The following is a 17,410-nucleotide window of genomic DNA, read 5'->3' on the forward strand; positions in this document are numbered from 1 at the left end:
GCTATCCTTTTATTGGTGTACTGGGCACTTGATAGAAGTCTCTTGTTTCGATCCCAACTGTTTGCGTTAAAGCTGCTTTTTATTACTCGCTTTTAGATCTTAAAGCCTTTTACTCTGGGGCCTCCTGGGCCTCGGGCTCGGGTCTGGTCTCTGATCAGCCTGCCAGGGCCAGCAATTCCTTTTTAAACCTGGAGAGGTGATTGGGGTGAAAGCATGTGGGATTTTGTTGCTGTGTCCTGAGGATAGTTCAAAAGACTGTTGCCTAAAAGACCAGCCAGATTGGCTTGCTAAAAATAGTCTTTGGTCTTTATTTTCTGGTCTTATTTCTTTTAAAACTCCACACACCAAAGCTAACGCGCATTCTCTGCTAACAGCAAGAACCTGCCTACTCTGCATTTCCAAACTTTATAATATAAGACAAAACAAATACTCCAGAGAGGAACAGAGGGGCACAATCCCCTCCCTCACTGCTGTTCACGCTGCTTTAGATGCAGCCCAGGACACGGTTGGCCTTCGGGGCTGCGAGTGCATGTTGTCGGCTCACGTCGAGCTTCTCATCCACCAGCATTCCCGAGTCCTTCTCTGCAGGGCTGTTCTCAATAGACGTTAGAGAGTAAAACCATGTGGGGGGAAGAGGGGGAATGAGAAGGGGTTTGAAGGTGTTGGAGTGGGATAGAGATGCCCACAGAGTTGTGGACCCAGTAGGAGAGCATGGGGGATGCAGAGAGAGCACCGCAGTGGCGCGGGAGGAGGAATGTTGCCTGGCAGGGTGGGAGGCTGCTACACCTGTGTGGCGTGGTGAAAGTGATGGTTTACCTGTGGAGTGTCATGGTGAAAGTGATGGTTTTCCTGTGGAGTGTCATGGTTATCCTTGTTGCCAACGGAAGGCTCGTGCTGAGGAAGAGGGGCTGTGGTACAGACAGCAAGTCAGCCCTGCCGCAGCCACATCTCACAGTCTGCACTCAGCATGGGTTTTCAGGTATTTTTTTGAGAGTGTCTGAAGTTTTTCAGCCTTCCTTTGCATTAGCAACAAGGGACGCAGTGCGTATAGTACTTATGATAAGCATTGAGCAGCCTGATCTAGTGGGACGTGTCCCTGCCCATCACGGGGGGGGTGGAACTAGGTGATCTTTAAGGTCCCTCCCAACTCAAACCATTCCATGATTCTATGAAACACGCGTGTGAGTAGCTGCATTGTTTGCTTTGGACCAGAAGAGAGAAGCTCAGGAGGATTTTAGTGACCACAGGATGGCGTATGGTGGCTTGCAAAGCAAGAAGTGCTTCACCAAGGAGTAGTGATGGCACTGCCTGAAGTGCCTCTAAACTGCCTTCACCTTGACTTCTACAGCCAGAAATTTCTAGTGTTTTCTTTCTTTTCACTCACCATGTGATCTCATCCTTTCAGAGTAAATGATAACTTTCCAGAGTGAGGTTTGGACTTCATTGCACTCCTAACGTTAAAGCTGATTAAAAAAGGGCAGATACTCTTTGGTTGGAAGAATAACCCAGTCCCGTGCTAGAGAAGGCTTTGATCAATTTACTGACAACCTGAAATGAATGAAAAGGCCCTACTCCCAGCAAGGGAGCCTTCGTAGGAGTGTATAGTGTATTGGATGCTTTCCCAGCCCTGTAGGAGTTTTTGAGGAGCGTGCTGAGTGTATTTCAGTTGCTTTTATTGAACTGCAATGAACGAGCTGGTTTTTTTTCTTGGAGCACTATTGCTGCAGTGTTCCCATCAGACTGTGTGCAGGAAGCATCTTTCTTCTATTCCTCCATGTGGGTACACACAGACCAGGGTTTGGAGAATTTACAGCGGCTCCAGGTTTGTAACCTGCAGTGCAAGGGGAACATCTGCCTGTGCGGAGTGAGTGTCTGACCATGGAGCTGTGCCCTGGCGTCACATCCAGGTGAGTGCTTGGCTAAGGATGGCTACAGCCTATCTTAGTGTCTGCTGCTGCTTTTAACATAGATTGGATTATTTACTGCAAACCAAGACGCAAAAACAAGGAAGAACCAGCGCTGGGCTGTGTGCTGGAGAGCTGCCTGCAGGGTTACACCTTGGGTCTGGGAAGGTTCTGCCACTGCCCTTCCAGTTCTATGGTCCAACCCAGTTCACCAAGGAGGTGGGGGAAGATGAATGAGCCTCATCATCTTCACAAAGTTCTTTGAGCTCTTTCCACAGCAACTGCTGTGCAAGGGCTAAGTGCTGTCAGCACTGCTGTCGCTGGGAATTCTGGTTTGGCCCCTGGAGCAGCGACTGGCCCTGTTGTGCCTGTGCTGCACGTAGTTTTGACTGAAGTTGGGAGCGGTTTCTCTGCTCTTTCATAGTTTGCCTTCTCCTTCGCACGTCTCCAGCAGGAAGTGCAGATTCAGCAGGCATTGTACGCTCCAGCAGCCTGCCAGCTGCCTCGTTGAAGCTAATTCACAATTCAAGTCACTCCTGATAAGTTTGCAAACAATATGCAGTGATCTCTGAGATAGCAGCCGAGCTGAACTCCTTCGTTTCCAGCCTGTCGGTTGAATGATGCTGTGCGTTTGCTTTGTAAAGCTCGTGGATCAAACCTGGTCTTAACACTTTCTACTACTGTGATGTTTCAGTTTTCTTATTTGTTTAGGAATAATTCTAAGTGAGTGTCATCGTTATTATTAAAACTCTCAAATGAACGAGTGGAGGCACAAAGAGAGCCTATGGTTAGCGATGGTTTAACACGAGCTAGGAGTTGAACCCAGGACTTTGACTTGCTGTTTACTTGTTACCACTGGATAACTCTGCTACCTCCTTTGTAACACACTGAAACAGCCTGGGAATAACTCCAGTAAAAACAAGAACAATGTTTTTTCTTAGGCTAACTCCATGGGACGGCTACTGAAAGCGTGCACTGAGGAACTGGCCCAGAGGAAGCAACTCCACAATCATGGCTCATCAGCCGGGCAGGAAGCAGCGGGTCAAAGTTAGAAGTAACTTACTTAAATGCTATTGAGTGAGCAGGGCAGTAAATGTAAAGAGAAAGCATGGTTCAATAGCCAGCAGAGAGGCTTGTGGCATTCTATGTTTAGGCCCTTTTCGCACTTGCTCTGTAGGTTCACGTCTGTTCAACCAGAGAGATGCCAAGAGGGTGATCTATGAAATCAGAATCTGCAGGTGAGACTGTGCCCTCTCTCGATCTGGCACAGCCCTCCCTGGGGGACATGGGGTCGGTACAGAACACACACTATTTGATCTGACTCTATCTTTTTATGAAACGAAATCCTGACGACTTTATATCTCAGCTTGACAGGCACCAGTTTTTTGGGATGCATGTAAGATCAGTAGTCTCAAGTGTAGCAGCCTGGAACTACAGGACGGGTTTGACCATTCTGTGCAAAAACTGTTACAACGCTGTGGCAGAAGTATGCCTATACATTGCTCCTGCCAGATGATAGCAGCGTTTTGCTTGTGGGAAAGCCTGAGGAAGCTCACCTTGATGTACTTTCCAAAGAGCATGAGGTCACAGTATAGGCTGTTTTGAAGTGTATTTGTCACTGTGCCATATGTTGTATTTCTTTTTTTTTTTTTCTTTTTCATCCTTCTGTAGTATTAGAATTGGAAATTCACGTTGGAGAAACGTGAAAGCAATTGGGCCGAATCCATTCCTGTTGTTACTCCTTCTGTTTTCACTGGAGTTACTCCAAGGCTGAATTCAGCATATGATGAACAACTTGTTCTCCAACGTTGGAGCTTAAGGGAGAAGTTTTTAAGGATGATCACGCAACTCTGAGGCTCCTTCTCAAACAGCTGAAGCTCACACGAGAGAGACGATATATGGTAAGTTTGGGTTATTGAATTTAGTACAAGAGTCCAGTAATAAGCCTGCTAGTCACAATAATACAGTATTATCCATTAGAACAATTACTTGAATGAAACCCAACTGCCAGCTCGCTTAGATTGGTTGGAAGAATCCTAGCTGTTGATCTCAATTGCCATTTAGCTGAACCAATAGTAACCACAAACAAACAACAAATGTTTCGAAGCATAGTAATCCTCTTCTTGCTCCCCTCTTCCCTCACCTTTTCTGGAACCAGCTCCTTTAGAGATGCCACTCATGAAATGCTGCCCGCTCTTCATGCATTGACCATCTCAGCTGCAGCCCAGGGAAGTCTCCAAAGAGGTTATAAGCTTGAGGTCTGGGTTAGACAGAAAAAGGAGAGTGTTATAAGATATGGAAAAGCTGTCTGTTACCAGCTGAGGACCAGGTGGTGCTTGTTTGGATTTGTTTTTTTTCAGGAGGGTGGATATTTCTATTAAGAACTAAGATTAAACTCTTTACAGATCTGCCGAGAATTAACCAGTCCTCACTGCTGGTTAATTCTTCCTGTGTTCCTGTGAACCGTTCGAGGGGTCATGGCAGACACAAGATCCCCATGGTAAAATTAAGCTCTTCTTTCTTGGAGAAAAAAAAAAGCATTACTGTCTCTCTGGCTCACTCCATTTCATTTACTTTCCGGACAACTTACATCACAAAGGGCTCCAGGAAGGGTGCAGCTTCTTAGAAAAGGCCTGGATTATTTTCTCCATTTGTAAGACTCTTGTGAAAGTTGTGCTGCCCAGAGCAGAGGATTTATAACAGATGCTACTGCAGCCTTCGCTGTGTGTGATTTTGAGGGTGGAGGACTCACCATGCTTGGAAGGCCAGAGTAGCTTTCTGCTGAACAACTCCAACTGATGGAAAACCTCTGTGCCTGAGAGTCCTGCTGACACCAGGACAGGAGATCCCCTTCTTGTATCAGCTCTGCCATCTTGGGGCATATCTCCTCCGCAGCTCTGCTCAGGTGGTTTTCAGTGCCATGGACATCGTATTTCCTTGGTTTTGCCAATGTTGAGTGCTTCTCTCTTACCCTTTGGGCATCCTCCTTCCCCTCTGCTTTGCTTCTGACCCAGGGAGTGGGTTCTGGCTGCCCTCCCTACGGCTCATCCTTCCAGAGACTCTCTGTTTGCAAGGACTCAAGCTGCAGTTTGTACCATCGCAGCTGACTGTCCTGACTACCATGGATGGTACAGAACGTGCTAAGAGTAGCAACAGCGTTACAGGAAGGGCCATTTGTAGTGTTTATTACAGTTAACTGGAAATGAAGGAAACTCTTCCCTAACACTGATGCACAAAGTTTAAGTATTTTCTTCAACAGACATATACTTCCTCCCTCCAAGGGGAGGAAGAATCCTTCACTTTTAAAACCACAATAAAGCAACTTCCAGTCTTATTTGCCTCAGCTTATTTCTTTCCTCAACGGAAAGTGCAGCACTAATAAGCTGGTCAGTGTAACGGTGGATGAGATGTTGCTTTACTTAGATCTAAGGAGGTTTTAGGGAGAAGGCAGAACATTTGATGTATTCTGTGCCATTACTGACCTCAAGGCTCAATGAAGCAAGCACCAGATAGCCAAGGAAAACAGTAGGAATAGTTAAAAACTTACAAACCACAGCGTGGAGGGATTATTGCACCAAACTCTGGTTAAAGCTCACATAGCAAAGAGGATCTCTGTCTTTCTAGGAACTACAGCCCCTACCGTTTGTCAGACGTGCAGGTCCAAGATGTAATCACTTCTCCGGTATTATTTGACCATCAAGAGCTCTGTAATTTGGACCAAGACTTTTGGAAGACTTCAACACTAAACCATGCATGTTATTGCCTAGCTTAAGCACAAGGAGGGAGGGGCGTATTTATTTCTGCAAGGCAACCAAACACAATATAAATGTCTGGATTTATGCAACGTGAGTTTGGCAGAGTTTAAAGGTGGGACCAGCTCAGGCCCCTGGTCCATGAACCTTCCCTCCTCTCAGAGCCCAGCACCAGGTAAGACTGTATGCTTGTGCCTTCGGCCCTGTTAAGCCCTTATTTTGTCTCCTCTTTGGGTTTTTGCTTCACTTCCCTTTAAGCAGTTGACTCCAGGAGTTGGGGCGTCTCGTCTTTCACTTTGAAACTCTGTCTTACTTCTAGCTATTAAGCCACCTGGGAATTGCAGATCCTAAGAGTTTGGCAGCTAGAAGAAAAACTCATAAAAAAAATGTATTGTCTTAATTCCTAGAGAAGGCGGATTGTAACTCATGTTCTTGAATGCTATGGTTAGGTGTTCAGCTCTTTTCTCCTGTAAGCTAAATATTTTTATTTGTTTTGCCCTATGAATTGTTTGCCTAAAGACTTTCTTCTCTTCCCAGATTAGCAGTAACGCCTGTGGAGACAGACTTCTTAAAAAACTGAATCAAATCTGGATGGAGGACACAGATAAGCAGCCTGGAGGAGAGAGCTGGTAAGGGTGTTAGGATGACTTTTTTCCTCCTCAAGTGACACGATCCCACACCGTCCTTGTGTGATTCAGACATTAATTTTTCCAAAACAGGGAAGTTTGGGTTCTAGGTTCAGCCATGAGAGCTAAATATTGCTTTACAGATGAGCATTTGTGCCCCTCCTTGAACAAAACTGCAGTTCAGTCTTGGCCATCAAGACATCAGTTTTCTTCCTTGATGTTCTCCTTAAGACCCACAAATGCTCCCTGTTCCCAAGGGGCTTTGAACAGCCATCCTGGGCGGTCTTTATCAGACCTGTCTGGAGAGGCTGTTGGAAAAGAAAGCATTGAGACATGCATCCCTGGTCCACGCCCTTCCCTGGCAAGTCCTGTAGATTTCTCTTTTTTCCCTTGAACTTTTCTGAAATGCACAGCCACACTCCAGGACCTTCAAGGGCTACTTCTCTAATCTCCCCAGAAGGATTACTGCTGCTGGAAATCGTGACGGCTTGTACTAGCGATCAGCTTTATCATGAAAACTTCTTTCCGGCCAAGCCAGTAAGAGCTTTGCTAAGCGGGCGTTTTGGGCTGAAGCTGCTCTTCTCGTGTTTCACAGATGGCCTCAATGAATGATTTACTAGGAGAGTAAAAGATTAGCCAGATTCCTTCAACTGCATCTCGAGTCATATAAAGAACTGGATTTTACTGGGGCCTAGGCAATTCCTAATTCTTTAGCCTCATTAGGCTGTTTTACGGTGACTAATTGCCCTGGACTCTCTTCTCCAAGAATTGGGTGTCTCCTGGTGAGGAACCCATGCTCCTTGTATGAACCTCACCCGTGGCTTTGGAAGAGCTGTGCCAAGGTAGCCTTCATCAGATGGTTGGGTACCTGAAGACGGCAAGACATTATGTCTCTAGTTGTATTTTATTGGAGAGGTTCGTGGGAGGAAGATGGTAAAGGGAATATTTAGAATATAAAATCAGGTGTTTCCATAAAACTACCAAAACCTTTGCAGAATCTTCCTATGGAGAAGAGTCACCGCTGGAGAGTTCATGTGAATAGCGGATTGGTAGGGTAAAAGCTCTTGCTTTAACGTCTTAGCTTGTCTCTAGGGCTCGGATGAGCTCTTCTGAGGGAAGGGAGATTACCCCATGTTTGCCTGTTATGGGCTTTCTCACATTTTTCTCTTGGCAGTCAGAACTCTGTGTCTGATTCTCTGTGGCAATTCCTACAGTCTGGCTGTTTTAAAGGACCTCAGTACTGATTTAGATGTCCAAATTGGAAAAGCAGAGTTTAAAGTGGGTCTACTTTTTCCTTTAGAGTGATACTTGTTAAAGATCTTTGTTAAATTATTTACCAGTGGTCTCACAAGATCAACTGATCTTTGCATTTAACCAATTTGCATGACTTCCATCAAGGTTTTCTCCCCTATCCTCTAAGTAAAAAAACAATCAGAAGATTGCTAAAGGTCTTGCAGGGGTGGGTTGCCCATCACTATCGATGTATGAAGTGCACACACCATAAAGCGTAAAACAATACGGGCATGTGCTGATCTCATGTAAACAGTGCTGGGTTTATAGCAGTCAGAGACGAGAGCTTGGAGACTTGCTGAGGGAATCAATCCCCGGCAGAAATGTTCAAAATATTTGGGGTTTAGCCAAGAGGCTAAGAAAAGAGATTTTGTATCTTCCTTTCTCTGTGCTGTGATCTCCTCACAGACAACACTAAAGCCTATGTAAGAAATAGGGATCAGAAGGAACAGCCCTGAGACTTGTCCCTAAGGCAACAAAAGAGGTCAGAGATGCTCATTCTGTCCCAGAAGCACAGGAATAATAAAATGAGCTACTTTTTTGATTTTTGCATTACCATTTATCTGTATAAATTGGGGTTGAACCTACTCCCCAATGGTCCCTTTTCGTTGAACCTATGGCATAGAGGAGACAGAAGCAGCCCCTGGAGTCCCCTTGATAAAAGCTTTCCCCCCTTGAGTTCTTCAAGGTTAAATTTTTGCCACAAGCTACAGTGGGATTAAGGAAGAGTTATAAAATGTACAGGAATGCAAAATTCTATCCTTTTCTCTGTGAAGGCAGAAATAAAATATGCGTGCACGTTTCCAGGATAGAACATAATCTCCCATCAGTTGTGTCTACTGCAAATGAACTGTGCGTTGGCATCTGTTGTACGTACAATTTTTCAGACGTATCGGTTAGCAGAACAGATCCTGCATCATTTATTTTGAAACGACTACATCTGCCCCACAATGCAACTGACCTGTAGGAGCAGAATAGTACGACTAAACATCACTTTAAAAGCAAATGTGATCCTTTGATGTTTAGAAAAAAAGAAAAGACGGTATTTGTCAAGCCTGTGTTTATGAGGGCAACACCAAATCTCAGAGGATTATTCACCATGGCAGTTTTTGAGGATATTAAGTCACTCACCCTGATTTTATCCATAGGTCGCTAGACTAGGAGGATCCCTGGGGTTGCCTGAGTGTGATCTCCTGTCAGTGACCATCAAAGGTCTCAAAGCCCTGCAAGACCTCATTAAAGACTATGCATCCGCTTCTGATTGCCGAGCAGATGGGGGCGATTGATAAGGGTTTGGAAAGAGACAGTCAAAAGATGCAACAATTGACAGGAAGAATTCAGAGTCATGAGAAGGGACATAAAAGTGAATTTCCTTGAATTTTTGAGTATCACTCATTATTTTTAGATGTATGATATTTTTTGCCAGATGCACCAAGTGGAAGTCTGGGATCCTGACGTCTTACTCTGAAAAGGCATTGGGTTATGACTCCAGCTTTTTGCTGTGCATCCCACCATGGTTGCGTGTTTGGAAGCCTGTGTTGGCAATGGTGGGACAGCTGTGCAATGTACTGCTATAAAACGTTCCTCTTGCAATGTTGTCTTGCTTTTTATTCTGTTTTTCCTGGAAACTCTTCTTGCCAATGCAACGGCAGATCTGCTCCTACGCAACGGCAGATCTGCTCCTACAGAAAGGGCTGTTCTTTGTGTGTCTGCCCTCGTCCATGCACAGACCGGAGATACCTCTTTCCAAAACTCTATAGGAATTGGAAAAAATAATGAGCAAAAAAGGAAATAAAATTGCTAATTAATTTACAAGATTACTTAAGTGCTTATTTCTCACCAATTTTTATTGCACTTTATCAGGATCCCATCTGAGCACGGCCAGGACTGCAGAGGCCCCACTCGCTCGTCGGCACGAGGGTGATTGCTCAGCGGCAGAGACAGGCAAGGGTGAGAAAGGAAACAGCTATGATCCCTTTTTGGACCATTTGCTCCTATTCATCCCCTTAGATGTATCCAATGTAAATAACCTTTCATATCACTTTACAAAGCGATTGCTAAGTGAGATGGAGGAGAAGGTAATCTGTAACGTAATAATTTCTGTCTTTTCTCTTTATCTTCCTGCTTGGTCACAGAAAGGAAATCTGTCTGGTTGTTAATTTGAAAGCATTTGTAGTAGTGATGGCAGAATAGATATGAAAGTTCACAGGACTCTGGCAACCCTTAATGTATTGAGACTTTCCGATGAAAAGATGAAAGCTGCCTGGAAAGGATTCCCCTTTGTCACGAAAACCTCACAATACCAGGGGACAGCTGTTTGCCTGGATTCTGCATCTCAGATGTGAGGAATCGGAACAGGCATGTGCTCTGTGATACGATGACCATAACCCCAAAGACAGGTAAATCATTCTTTATAAGCAAGAAACATCATACAGAATTAACGTTTTCTGTAAAAGATATTTTCCAGATTTCATTCGCTACTTGACATAATCAAAAACAGAGCTTAAAATGCATGAATTCTTTTGAACGAGTTTTATATTCTAGTGCTCTAGAGATGGACTTGGTGCTGCTCAAGCGTGGCCGGACAGAGGGGTCTGTTCTGGCAAGCAGCTCTCCAGTTGTTGTACAAGAGCACGAAGGTGCAGCAGGTGGCAAAAGTTCCCTGGGAGAGGTTGAGTCCGGAGTCTTTCTTCACCCCCCTCAAGCCAAGCTGTGCTTTCCCTCATTCCCTGTATCGAATACTTTTGAGTTTTCATTTGAAAATCAGAATGGAAACAAAAAAAGGCCAGGGATGAAGCTTCCGCAAGCGTGCAGTCTGCGAGGCTGAGGCAACACAAGCTTCACATGAAGGGTGAGCTTCTGGAAAATCTCCCCGAGGTTGTCTTGATCTGCTTTTATGTTCCACATGGTATCTTTGCTGTGGCTTCAAACCCAGCATTGGGCTCAAGTGTGACCGAGTTGCTTGAGTGGCCGTCATGCAAAGGCCTTTTAATGAAGCAGAGGTGTTGCTGTGAAGTTCAGGGAGGAGAAATAACCCCCTCCGAGCTCCCTGTGAGCCTCCCTGTTAGAACACTTTTAGTGATGACTCTTATTAGTTCATCCTACATCAGGAAATCCTACACTGAGCTTCCCACTGTGCCACACTGTGCTGGTAATGTCACCAGGGCAAAACATGTCTGCATGGAAGCGTTTCCCTAGTATTAATTTCTTTAACTTTGGCAGATGCATATATTTCCTTCTTTCCTTCTTCTCTCCGCTTTTGGTTATTGCTTCAAATGAATAAGACAACAAACGATGTAAAGAAGGAATGACAAAAATATGCAAATTAAATAGCAAGATTAACCCAACTGTGAGCTCAGTGTGTGCAGGCATAAGAAAGAGGAAGAATATTGAATGAAGCTTTCAAAACTTTCTTTGCCAGAGCTCGATCTCCAGACACTAATTTAGCTGTACTAGTAATGCATTTAAGTGTGTTCCACTGTTAAGCAATATTTTCCCTGCTGAGCAGTTCTGGAGTAGCTGTTAGCTATAGGCTTTCCGCAGGCTGAGGTCTGTGGGTCAGGAGCGCTCTATCTTCCACCAGCACATCTCCCTGAACTGTTTCCCACATTGGTGAACTGTCTTCAGGCAACATGAGTTCCAGGTTTCAAAGCGTTTTAGCTCAATTTACAAGGCGGCGGCTGAGATCAATTCAACTGCTTGCTGCTCCTGCCAGTGAGAGCCATCGTGTCTGGAAACTCAGCACCGTCCCGTGTCACATCTCAGCTGAAAACAATGCTGACTTTGCTGCAAGGAGCTGTGCTTAGCCACTGCATGCTCCCTGCAAGTTGCCTAAGCCACTGCTCCCCTGCATTTAAACACAGATACTTTATTTCCTTTTAGGTGATGCAAAGTCTTCCTTTTCCAGTCTTCAGGCATGCGTTCATGTAAGTTCAATTCACAGCTTGCAGAGCACCCATGGAAGGCTGTGACACCAGGGATGAAGGAGGACATCCCTTCATCCCTTTGTTGCTGCTAAAGACAGAGATTATTTGTAATGTAAAAGTTATTGTCTCGGGCAGCCTTCCTCTCACCAGTGAGCAGTTTCAGAATGCTTTAAATTAAGTCTGGAGGCTAAAAGTGTGTTAGTCATCGCCCATACATCTTAGGGGAAGCAGGGCTCTCTAAAGTTATTGTTAGCATCAAGCATCTGGATTATGTTTATAATGATTTATTCAATGATGGGAGACAGGTAGGGAACCATCGTAGAAGACAAACGAGAAAAGATTGGGGGTTTCAAAGATCTGAAGCCATTGTTAAATCAAAGTTGTCTGACTTCAAAAGGAATACATAACTTGATTAGGTTCTTTAAACAATGTACAATGCTCACAAAGTTGGCAGATATTATTAGAGGCAGAGTTGGTAGCACAGCCTGCTCTGGAGGTTGCTTGTCCTTTCTAAGCACAAGATCCTGTTCTTGACTCTGGCTTTTTCCTTTTTTTTTGAAAAAATTTTAGCCAAGTACTTTAACTGCCTGCGAGAGCCAGGGCAGAGAAGAATACATTGTTTTTTTCAGTGTTAGAATAATTCAGGAAATCCTTTCTTTGGAAAGATCTAATGCTTCCATACTTTGAAACAGGGTCTTAAATCCAATGGGGGAAGATAGGCTTTGTGCTAGAGACGGGCGCGTTGCCATCACCACAAGGACACGACCACAGTTGTTTCAGTTTTATGGGCATCTGAAAAAGTCTAAGTTGGGGTATGTGCAGCAGAGCTTTGCAAGAGCTTAGCTAAGATTAGAGAAGAGTCTCTGCACATGTGCCCTTGTGCCTGGCCCTCACCTGCCTGCACGAGTGGTGAAATTGGTCTTTCCTGGTAAGAACTAGCTCTCGCTAGAAGTGGACCTTCGGCAGGGAGGAGAGAAAGCCCCTCTGCCGTGGCTTCCAGCATGCTGGAGCAGAGATGGGGACTGTGCCTGGAAGCAGGAGCTGGTGGGATGGGCAGGTTGGGAACAGCAGGCTGAAAGGTGATGGATCTGTGTCCATTCAATCACCTCTCCCCAGCGTGATGGGGGAGTGCCTTCCTCTCCTGCCAGAAATCATTGTTGAGCCTCACAAGCAATAATCCTCTTTTCCTCCAGGTGCAGATGCAGGCAGAGGATAACACAGAGCTGCTGCACCCCCCTCCCCCTCACCCCCAGGTCATCGTGCACCCCCAGGCGTAGGAGGGCAGCTCTGGGCACTCAGCGGGATGTAGGCAAAAGCTCTATCTGGAGGTCCTCAACTCTTCTTCCGGCTGAAAGAAGAAGAGTTGAGGATCATCTTACTTTTTTGGATAAAAGACGCTGTCCTGCATTGCAGCTGATATGCTCAGCAGGTTTAATTCTCCATGATGGCAATTCCAAACTGCTGGGCAGGAGCTTCTCAATTTTCCTTTCGTAGCATAGAGGGGATAAATCATTGTTATTGCTCTGTCTTCTGCCTTGTTTCAGAGCAACCTGCCTTCCTGCTGCAGAGATGTGGTGAAGGGACACAAGGGGCTGAGCAGCCAGAGGTGCAGCTGCCAGAGTGGGCACTTTTCCTGCAGCAGGAAAACCAGGTCTACATAACTTTACTTCTCTTTTTTTTTCATTTTTCCAAAACACACCTTCACCCAAGGGATGACCCAGCTGGGGTTTACCAGCCTGCCAAGGAAGGAGCTCAATGGAATGTTGTGGATTTGGGGGCAAACCAGTGCTCATGGAGAACTTTCCAAAGCTTTGTTATAAAGTCAGCACACCCATGCCACCAACTTCAGCCAGTCTTGGGTGGTGTCCCCTCCTGCCATGATGTAGTGATATCTCCTCCCCATGGGGACAGGTTGCTGAGGTGACCAACATCTGTCAGACCTGCAGCCACCCCAAAATAGGGATAAATAACCCACATGTTGCATTGATGCCCTTCACCTGGGATGAACCCTACATGCATCACCAGTGTGTTGCTCTTTGCCATGACCAAAGCACCATGTGAGAGATGTCTCTGGGTTGAGGAAGAGCACGAGGGGCACGGTACACCCTGAACGGCTCTGAGTGACATGCACACAGTGTCACGCATACAGCACGAGGACCGAACCGGTGCTCGGTGTGGGAAGTTTGTGGAGCTACTGGAAGGAAGCCAGCAGCCTGCGTCTGCTCGAGTTAGAAAAGCGTCCCAGCGCTGGATCCACCCAACTCAGCTAGAGCAGGGCTGCTTGGCCAGACGACAGGCCTGGCTCTCTCTCCAAAGTGGATGAGCGCCAAAGGGGATTTTTAATTTCCAGATGCTTTTAAAATAAAAATAAAGACTCTGCTGTAAACCGGCTTTGAATGGACGCCTCTCCTTCAGCCAAATAGTTGACTGATATGGGCTAGATGACTGGGCAATAAAACCTTTCATTGCAATCTGGAGCATTGTGAGCGCTGGCGAGCGCCGTGCCGAGCCAGGCAGCCCGTTCGTGGCTGCCTGCATAGTCTGCCCTCCCTGCTGCGAGGCGGGCAGCCGCTCTCCGAGGGCCTCTGTCTCCAGATAGAAATCTTTATGCCCTTTGTGACTTCTTTTTTGTTCTTTTGGAGGGAGAGAGAAATGCTTTGGGAGTAGACAGTTGGCAAGAGTGGAACAAGACTTAACAGATTTGGGGGGGGATCGTTGTCCCGAACACGCTGTGGCAATGTAGGGGGGACCCAGCCAGACACATTTCTAAGCTGGTTCCGAGTGAATCTTTCTGCCAGCAGCTTAAATCTGCCAATGCCCACCAACAGAACGAGATGGCGTATGCATTAATTCCCAGTGTCTGTAGGGATGTAGCTCCTGGGGCATTGCCCCTGCAGGGTGTAGGGGTGCAGGAGCTGGGGCAACTCCTCAACAGCCCTCCGCATCCACATTTTACCTGCACACCAGGCATCTGGGCACCCCAAGCCTGCAGAAGTGGCTGTTTCACAGAATCTCACTCCTACAGTGCAGCCGGAGGTGAATGCTGCGGCAATAGGAACGTAAGGGAGATGAGTCCCATCTCGATGCCAGTGCTGGTCAGGAAGGGCTCTGGTGGAGCAGAGGGTGCGCAAGGCTGGCTCTCCAGGCAGAGGACCCAGCCTGCTGCCCGCTGCTCACCTCCTGCTGCCGTTCCTTGCCTTGCTGAACCGAAGCTCGCGCCTCCCTCGCCCACCCCTTCCCCAGCAGTGCTGCCAGTTGCTTTATCAGCACAGATCTTGATTAATTCCTTACCGCTGCAGGCATGATTGCCTTTTCTGGCTGGCTGGGTTTCTCTGCACCGTGTTTTATCCCATTCCCGGCGCTGAGCCGGCACGTGTGGGAGCCAAGCAAGACCGGGGCGGCAGAGCCAGAGACGCCAGCACAGAGGGAGCCTGGGGTGACACAAGGACAACCTGGGGCTGGGGCTCGCATGCAAGCCCAGGAGCTGCTCCTCAGCAGGTGCTTTTAGTTAAAACGCTGGTTTTAGCTGCTTCCACTCCCTGTGTCTGGCTGCAGCAGGTGGAGAGTGAGGGTGGGCTGGTTGTGGGTACCACCGGGGCTGTTCCAGCAGCACTGGGGCTGGCCAGGCTTGTTGGTGGCCATAAGAAAACGGAGCAAGTGTGAACCTGCTCTGCTGTGCTGTGGCTCACAGTGATCAGCAGAAATGCGTGTGATGGACAGTTTCACTCGCCCATCTCACTGACACAGAGGAGGAAACACAGCTATTGCTGATGGCCTTTTGGGGACAGAGCCAGCCTAGTGACCTAGCAGGACCATGAAAGACCAGTCCTTTCTTCCATCCCTCTTGTAGCCATTTTTTTTCTGGTTAAACTACTTGCCTAGTCAGCTTTTGCAACCCATTCCCCATCTAGCTCCTTTTATGCTGCATTTCCTACGGTGATTTTGATCCAGAGCCAAGGCAAACTGCTCTGCCTGATGCTGGTGCACACAGGGAGGGGGTCTGTCCACACCTGAACATGGCAGAAACGCCCATCACCCTGCCTCTCATCATCACTACCCATGAGGAAGCCGGGGGTGACATCACAGCTGCCAGCAGGGACTGGCCACGTTGTTTGCCCATGGAGAGCGAGAAGACTTAAGGAGTCAGCAACAGCACCACCAGCATTTTTGGTATCTCTGTTTTTTACTTTTCTTTGGGTCTAGGTGCTTACAAGGTCCTGGTGTGACCCAGGACATGTGTCCACAGCCATGCAGCCCAACATGGAGCAGACAACCGGTCAAGAATGGTCCCTAAACATCCTCTTATCTGGCAAAAGGGGCTTTTGCCCCTCTGTTGTGGGCCAGGGCTGCCAACTGAGCAAATCTGTGTGGCTTTGCCAGGAAGCCACGTGTTTCAGAGACGTCTTTTCAGGTGTGAGGGAAGGCAGAGATTGAAGGCAGCACACCTGGGGTGCGAGGTCCATGTGCTCCCCTCGTGTGGAGAAGGTGATGCTGGGGTGTTCCGTCACCTCTGCCTTGCAGCATCCTCTGCGGCTCCTCCGCCTGGATCTTGTGCAGCTGCCCCAGGCTGGGGGGATTTCTAATCCTCGTTCCTGCTTCGAATGTCATTTGATTCCTCGTGGCATCTCACAAAAGACTGAATGGGCAGCAAGCATAAAGGCAAAATAATCCTTATGCTGGGAATGCCTTTGAACAGCCCTGGCCTGACTCTGCAGGCATCTGCCAGCACGGGGGATGCCACGCAGCTCTCATGTGTGTCTAAAGTTTTGAAGATGGAAGACAGGATCTTCCCTAAAATATTTGCATCTGGATTAGACTCTCAAATGCCAGAACATGCATCTGTGTTTGTGTACGTTACTCATTTCTTCCTGACTTGACATGCCTGGTCACTGGGTAAAAACCACAACAAATTTGCTTTTTTTGCCCTCCCTGTTTAGCTTATTAATTACATCTCCTGTTAAACCACACTCTGGCCTCAATAGATTCATTTGTGATTCTCCTGAGGTACACATACTGTAGCAGCAGATAGTAGCACATAATCATTTAACATATGAATGCTGTCAAACAGTTTAATCAAATCTGAAATTACCCGCCTTTGTGCCCTGTGCTAACTCGTTGTGACTGCAGAAAGTGGGCCCGGCTCCCCCAGACAAAGAACAATTGCAGCCTGGTTCTTTGTCTGCTCTCTTTGCATAATTTCCTGAACCCTGCCCTGTTCCACCTGCTCACTAATGTTAAGCTTATTTATGGATAATTTATATGCAGCCCACTCTGCAAATGCACCCTGGCAAGGAATTTTTTGGAGGAACTATGGGAACAAGCCTCTCGCCACGCATATTCTCTTCCAGTTTCTAAGACTCAAAGTCCAAATGTTTCATCAGCACTTCCTAACCCTTCTCTGAAACACCAGCTTGCGAAAGAACAAGTGCTCTGGTCCTCACACCCCCTCCATGAGCTGCTGGAAATTAGAATGTTCTTTTTGGGGGATGGGATGTAAGTCACAAATCTTCTTTTGGTTGGTTTTTTTTTTTAACAAAGACACCTGTAGAACATCTCAGCGGGATGGTCGCTGCTCCAGCTTGCCGGTCAGCTCAAGCACAGGGTGTTTCTGTGGTGCTCATAACCCCGGCCTTGGGGCTCTCGGAGGAAGCACGTGGTTCCTGGAAAGCATTGTTCCTGTGTTTGTTTGTTCCGTGTCTTCCCAGCAGTGACTGAGAAGAAGGAGAATAAAGGGCAGGGTATGGGGAGCTGGCATCCGCAGAGGAGTCCCGGGCAGGTAAACACACCCTGTCCGAGCCCCTGTGAACCTTCCTGGGCACAGCGTGCACGAGCACCCTGCTGCACAGCAGAGCAGCCCATCTCACTGCTGGGCCACACGTCAGTAGATATGTGGGTGCGTGGCAGTGTCCACC

General features: G+C 47.1%; 1 long non-coding RNA gene across 5 annotated transcripts; it reads left to right on the top strand.

Annotated features, from left to right (window-relative positions):
- The first annotated feature begins 1,480 nt into the window (after positions 1–1,480).
- On the top strand, positions 1,481–13,888 carry LOC128853145 (uncharacterized). 5 transcript variants are annotated; one of them, XR_008451433.1, is made up of 7 exons: positions 1,481–1,907; positions 2,846–3,142; positions 3,576–3,805; positions 5,529–5,831; positions 6,194–6,285; positions 9,436–9,971; positions 13,209–13,888. It is a non-coding gene; the product is annotated as an uncharacterized LOC128853145 (long non-coding RNA). The 5 variants fall into 5 exon arrangements; XR_008451432.1 differs by having other exon boundaries at positions 9,436–9,593; positions 9,708–13,888; XR_008451429.1 differs by having other exon boundaries at positions 9,436–13,888.
- Positions 13,889–17,410: the final 3,522 nt, after the last annotated feature.

This window comes from Cuculus canorus, chromosome 10 (assembly GCF_017976375.1).
Source record: "Cuculus canorus isolate bCucCan1 chromosome 10, bCucCan1.pri, whole genome shotgun sequence".
Taxonomy (NCBI): Eukaryota; Metazoa; Chordata; class Aves; order Cuculiformes; family Cuculidae; genus Cuculus; species Cuculus canorus.